Genomic DNA, 7,254 nt, shown 5'->3' on the forward strand with positions numbered 1-7,254 from the left:
TTATTTTCACTATTCTCACTTCTCTCTGTTTTTGACCCTTGCTTTTGTTTTTCCTTTTTCAAATTTTACCCTAAATTTTTTATTTTTATAAATTTAACCCCGTTTATTCTAGTATTGGTAGTGTTTACAACTATTTGTTTTAGTTCTTGTTGGGTTTTGGTAATGAAAAACAGGACGTTGGTCCAGATATTTGCAAAAATCAGAAATTTGCAATAGCAAATAAGATTTTGGTAACCAGAAATTTGTAATAACAAAGACCGTTGTTATGTTCCGCTATTAACTTTTCTTTCTTTTTTAATTTTTTTCTTTATTAAAAAAAAAAAAAAAATTCTAGACCTTAGTTTATTATTTATGGTTAACTTAACTGAGATGGTTGTAAACAACCGGTGTGGATAAGTTTTTACCATTCCCTCTTCCTCAAATGAGCTTTGGTTCCTTTTTTTTATTTTTTTATTTTTATTGAGGGGTGAGGGTTGGATGGTCAGGGGAGGGATTGTTGTTTGTGAATTTGAAGTTTCATTCTGCTGAAAGTTGCTTTCACTAATGTATCAGTTGTTTTGATGTAAATGTGTAATCGCCTGTTCTGATTCAACCAGCTGGTTATGTCTATGAATAGTTTATGGCGATTTTGCTAGATTTTAGAAATTGGGGATATAAATTATATTTCATGTTTTTTAGAAAAGTACATAAACTACCAAATATTATTTGCAAAAACTATAACCAAACACAACTCCAACCCCAACTCGAACTTCAAAAGTTCAAAATAAAGTGAATTTTTTTTTTAGTTTCTATGGCCAAACGCCTACTTAGTGTTCGAGCTGCAAAATAAACTCTTCGCATGGAGCACTTGCTCCTACGGTGGGCCCTATATTCTTGTTGTGCGAGTTTGGACTAGTCGGGCCTGTGAGTTCCAGTACCAATTAGTATTCTATTTTAATGTGGTGGCTGTGGCCCCTGTACTTAAAAATACAACTAACAATGTTTGTTTATTTTGAGCTGTATAATATTTGAAGAGAATGGATTTTTTTCAAAAGAAAGACCTAAGAAACCTAATTAGCTTGTAACCCCGGCCCGTGTAATAGCCAATTTTTTTTTTCCGCGGATTGTTCTTCATTTGGGGTGGTCTTTAATTTTTGTCCTTCAACTTGGTGGTCTTTAAGTTTTGCCCTTCGCCTAATACTCCGAGGTTGTGGGTTCGAACTCCAACTCAGTAAAAAAAAAAAAATCACAAGGTAGAATTTTGCAAATCTGTCTATGCAAGGCAGAATTTGAGCCTTAAGGCAAAATTCCTTAAGGCAGAAATTTGCAAATTTTGCCTTACGAAATTTTACCTGAAGGCCAAAAGTTAAAGACCACCATTTTGAGGGACAACAATTAAAGACCACCCCCAGTGAAGAAAAATCGCAAATTGCCCAAAATATTTCAAGGGATGTATTGTTGATATAATTGGCCCAGACAGTTTGTTCTGGCCCATTTAGGAGAAATAAATTCTTGCTCAGTTTATTTTTCAGAAAAGGTGCATTAGCAGGGGAGACAGGTAGGGCCAAGGGGGTCCGAACCCCCTCCGACGGAAATTACTATATTTATACATGCTTAAAATTATTTTTTATGTATATATAGTAGATATTGAATCTCCTTTGGCTTTTTCGTGTGTTTACTTCTTCATATTTTGAACCCCTTAGTGAAAATTTTATTTCCGTCACTGTGCATGAGTACACAAGTTTTTCAAGGCATAATACATAGAATAGACACCTTAACTTGGCCTCAACTAGCAAGTAAACACTCCAACTTTTTGAATGCACATCTAGACACCTCAACTCGCCTCACTGTATCTCGTGAACACCCGACCCTGACGTAGCATATAAATTTTGGAGGTATCTAGATGATCATTTTGTAAGTTTTGAGTGTTCAATTATATAGTGGAGACGAATCGAGGTGTCTAAATGTGCATTCTCAAAGTTGGAATGTTTAGTTGCCAGTTGCGGTCAAGTATGTGTCTATCTATGTATTATGCCGTTTTTCAACTTGTACAAGGATCTTCTTCTTGAACCTGTTGATCCACTTTTAATTTCTTCAGTCTTATCCAAATCCTATGCAAAAGCTTAAAGAATGATGTGATAACAATTAAAAATCAAAATTTGAATCCATAACCGACTTACAGTTGGAATAGTTTTCATTTGGTGGATAACAACATTAACTATGTTTAGGGTTGGCAAGCACATATATTGGCTGTCAATTTGTTTCGTTAATTTACACCGGACCTTCTCTTCACAAGCTTTAAACCATTTCTTATCCAAACTTTATTCACATTTCTGTTTTTATGGTGTTATTCCCCACACATATATGTGACGTGGACTTAATGTAAGATATTAAATCGATAACCGTAGTAGAAATTACGATATAATTATATAGGTATAAAATTATAATCTTGAGTTAAGGTCAAAGAAGAAAACCATTCAACTCCATCCGCAAGGCTAGCAATCTTCAGATAAGCATGAGACCAACTATCACAAACCACTAGCTAAAGTGGCGGAATTAGAATTTTTACTAAGGGGTGTCAAAGTATAAAAAAGTAAATATACGACAAAACTAAGGGTGTTCCACACACACACACACATATATATATATATACTAAAAAAAGGGGATTTTTCGACCAAATAATTTCGACCTCACTTTTTGGTGGAAAAAAAATCGACCACATGAGGTCGAAATTTCCAAATTTTTTTAAAAAAAATTTTCTTTAGGATTTTGACCACATGGGGTCGTTTTTTTTACAGGAAAATATGATTTCGACCTCATGAGGTCGATTTTTTTTTTGTACAAATAATAAATGAAAAAAATCATTTTGCACAAAAGTAAATTATATAAATATAAAATAATGAATTAAAAGTTAAAAAAAAATCAAATTTCGACCGCATGAGGTCGAAAAAATTAATTCAAATCGTCAAAATTGCTTTATTTTTTCGACCACGTACGGTCGAAAAAAATTCAATAATTAATACACCCGTGCCGATGAAAATATTTCAACTCCTCCCAAAACTTTCTCTTCTCTTTCAAAAAAAATTTACCTTCTCTAAACTCATCTTCTCCCAAATTTCCACCACCCCACCAACACCGGCGTTCTCCAAGTAGGTGACGGTTCGTCCCGTTTAAACCACTGAGTAGCCACCGGCCCTTGCTTCGACGACGAAGGAGTCAAGCTAGTCCTTTTTTTTTTTTTTTTGGTTTTTGTTTTTCAATCTCATTTTATCATTATTAGTTGCATTACTTTGTATAGTTGTAGTTTAATTAGAAGATTTTTTTTAACTTTATTGATTGTTCAATGTTTGTTTTAGGTATTAGATGATTTAGATAATATTTCTTTGTTTGCTTTTTTGGTAAAAGATTCAATACTGGTATATGAAATTGACCCATTTACTTGTTTGGAAATGAAATGGGTTCAAATAGAGATACACAGTAGATGATTCAAATCGCCTCTCACAGGTAGATGTAGTTGATTGAATGTACATTTTTTTTACTCAATGAGCTATTTACATTACCCAACAAGGAAAGCAACCGGCAAATTATTAGTAGCGTAGGAAATGGGACATTTTTAAGACTTCTTTATCTTGAATTTATCTTGCTTTGTCTACTATTGAAGTTTGTTTGGTAGCATTTTAGTTGTTATGTATAAATTTCAGCACACTAAGTTACCAGTTTACAACCCCGCATAATTAAAACATGTATAAACTGTGAGTCAATTTATGTTCTATTTTATGCGGGGTAGAAGATGGAATAACTAATATACCGACTTACTGCATTACCGAAAGGTCCTTAAAAATTTATGTTACATAACTGGTTTATCTTTTGTCTCTGGACCATTTGCATTGCAACGTTACCTCCTGCATGCTTTCTCTTCCTTTATGGTTAGCTTTATTTACTCAGTGGTCTTGAGTTCCTCCTTATCTTTGCGAGATAAAGAGTTCCTCCATATCTTAGGTTCTTAGACCAATATGTATAGCCGCTACCGTTTTAGTTAGTATGTCATTTTTTATGTTTCTTTTCTTGTATCCAATAAATTTTGTTTCCTTAGGACCATTGATACCAAAGCTTTCATGTTACTGAGTGTTCCTTCCGGTCCATATTCCCGCCAATGCTAATTTTGCCTAGCTTGATTTACTAGTTTAACGGAAGAAAAGAGCTTGTTTTATATTCTGTTGGTATTACCTTATCAAAACAAAAAAAACATTCTCGTTTGCATTATTTTATGAAGTGTTAATTTTTATCTCAAAATTTCAGGTTTTATGTGAGAGATCCTCCTTGCAATGGAATACCTCCACATGTGGCATTGTCTATCGCGACCTCAAGCCGTAAAATGTGCTTGTTAGAGAAGATGGACACATAATGCTATCCGATTTTTGATCTCTCGCTTCATAAAAAGGTCTTTTTATGATATATCTTTACATATGTGTTTCCTTCGTAATGGTTGTTTTGTTTGTCCGTTGTTTGGTTATTTGTAATTTAATAATCTTCTTAAGCCTGACTTCTGTTTTCCTTTCATTTTGCATACCACAAAGTTCCCATCCCATATCTTTCCCAAACAAGTAATCTTTACAACAGATAATGGTTCAGTTATTGTCTTCAAGATGATGTTAACGCTCGAGAGGGGTCAGGAAGTACCTCAAGATGAAGTCTTCAAGATTACTCACACGAGGAAGGCGAAGAACGCCGATGGTACGGACCAATGGATTGAGAGACGACGAGGTCACAAGACAACGTAGTTCATGCTCTTGTTTATGAGGATAGTGGGAAGGAATCGGATCATGTCTCTAACACCCAACGTTGACTTTTTTTGATTCATATACTTTTGGATTGTAATATTGCTATGTTTTCTTGGATATGTATATTTTTTTTATGATAGTTTTAATTCGAATTAGATGTACTTTTGAATGTGAATTAGATTGTAGGAAGTAGTTTATGGATGTTTAAGTGTTTGAATGTAGAAAGTAGTTTATGGTTGTTTAACTTTACGATGTTTAAGTGTTTGAATGTAGTTTTAAGGATATTTAGAAGTACTTTAAATTGAAACTTGAGGTTGAATTTGATTTTAGAATGTAGTTTATGATTGTAGAAGTACTTTGATGAATTGGACGTGTTGATGAATTGCATTGTTGATTTGGTTGATGAGTGTGATTGGCAAAGTGGGTTCTTTGTAAGTGTACCGAATTCTGAAATTTTTTTTCCATTTTTGACCTCACGAGGTCGAATAGTCACCCGATATTGATAATTTCGACCTCATGAAATTGAGGCCGAAATTGTACTTCAAAGAATCATAATTTCGACCGCACGAGGTCGAAAATCTGAAGACGATTTTGAATTTCGACCTCATAAGGTCGAAATCCTAAGCAACAATATTGCTAAATTTCGACCTCATGTGGTCGAAATTATGAATTTTTTTATTTTTATTTTTATTTTTTATCATATTTCGACCACGGAGGTCGAAAATTTTAAATAATATTTATGTAAAATAATATTTTTCGACCACATGCGATTAAATTTTTTATTAATATTTAAATAAAAATAACTTTTTCGACCTCATGTGGTCGATTTTTTTTTTTTTTTTTAATTTAGGTAGAAAACTTATTTCGACCGGCATTGGTCGAAAATTTTTCGACCACGTGAGGTCGAAAAAAATTTCACCCTAGTTGTTAGCGACCATGCCTTGCGGTCGAAAATTGGCCTTTTCGACCGCGCGTGGTAAAATTTTGGTCGAATTTCACTGTTTTTTTAGTAGTGATATATATATATATAAAATTTCTTAATTTTTACGTTTTTACACAGTATAATTTTTCGGCGAAGGGATGTGTGCATGTGGCTCCGCCACTTCTAGCTATCAGTCGTTACCATATATTCATGGACAAACTATACTTGAGTTCTTTCTGACGGTTAGAAAAAGAGAGTTGACTACACATTACAAGTCAATACTAGTTAATAGGCATTGTTTATCTGCACACACAATAATTTAATAGTAGGCCTTTATTTTATCTATCTTTTTTTAGGCTATAACCCATTAACGTAAGTCCATATTGTAATATATAAGTTATATAAAATACCAGGGTAAATAATTTCTCATGTCATCAGTGTAAATATGACATTTTATAAACTTTGTTCCCTTTCTTAAAGATTATCAACTCATATTTGTTAGAGAATAATGTGAACACATTTAAAGTTCGGAAGAATATACTGTCTTACAGTTGGAATTCTAAGTGGATAAGAACATTTAGGTAGGTTACCTTAACACTTTATGACAAGGATTCCATACATTTTCATATATGATCTAACAATAGGTAAGACCCTTTTTCCTGCCTATTTGTAGGAGACCAAATAGGTGCATGGCATATGATATTAAAATGGACAAATGAAGTTCTTTCCTCTTTTATGTGAACATGTGTGGAGATTCATATAAACGTAAACTAGTAGTGCACTTAAAACGCGTATGATAAATGCATAGGCATTTTAGGGATAGGCAACTGTTAGATGTATATATATACAAAATTTACAATATTGGGAAAATGGACTAGTTTCTTTGATTGATTTGGAGGAATCATTATCAAGTCCACATTTAGTTTCCTTTCCATTTTGAGGAGATCGTCAAATGTGGTATGTTGGGTGAAATCGTGTGGGATACTGGGCTTGACCTAAAATTGACAGTAACATATTGTTGAGAATTCCTTTACGCTGGTTGCATGCGATTGATATTTAAATATTATGGATTGTCAAGAAGACAAGTATGGATATGATGGCGATAGCGTGGAGCTTGGTTTACTATCTTGATGACGCCAAAGTAGCTTGGATACACATATACAAGAAAAAACTAGCTTATGGGTTTTAATGGCCATAAATACTTAGTCGATGTGGGTGACACACAATTAATCTCCAAATAAGCAAATTATGGGCCACTTGAAACTTTAGTTTGGGAGGGGCTTGGTGATGGGTGAAGCTGCAGATTGTTAAATTTGCAAACAAGTCAAATTGTAGATTGAAAAGAAAAGGAAGTTGCATACAAGGTGTAATATTAAGATTATCATATAATTTATATTTGTACTAGTTATATGATGTCTGTTTCCGCTATTAAATTCCGCATAAATTCTATTGTAGTATTAGTTATATGGAGGATTTTATACTACATGCCAAATACCGTATAAATAATAATCGATTATTTAAGCCCTAAAAGGGGTAACTAACTTTCTTTGGGGGGTCACACCCCAAGGGTTT

The sequence above is a fragment of the Lycium ferocissimum genome, chromosome 11 (assembly GCF_029784015.1).
Source record: "Lycium ferocissimum isolate CSIRO_LF1 chromosome 11, AGI_CSIRO_Lferr_CH_V1, whole genome shotgun sequence".
NCBI classification, from domain to species: Eukaryota; Viridiplantae; Streptophyta; class Magnoliopsida; order Solanales; family Solanaceae; genus Lycium; species Lycium ferocissimum.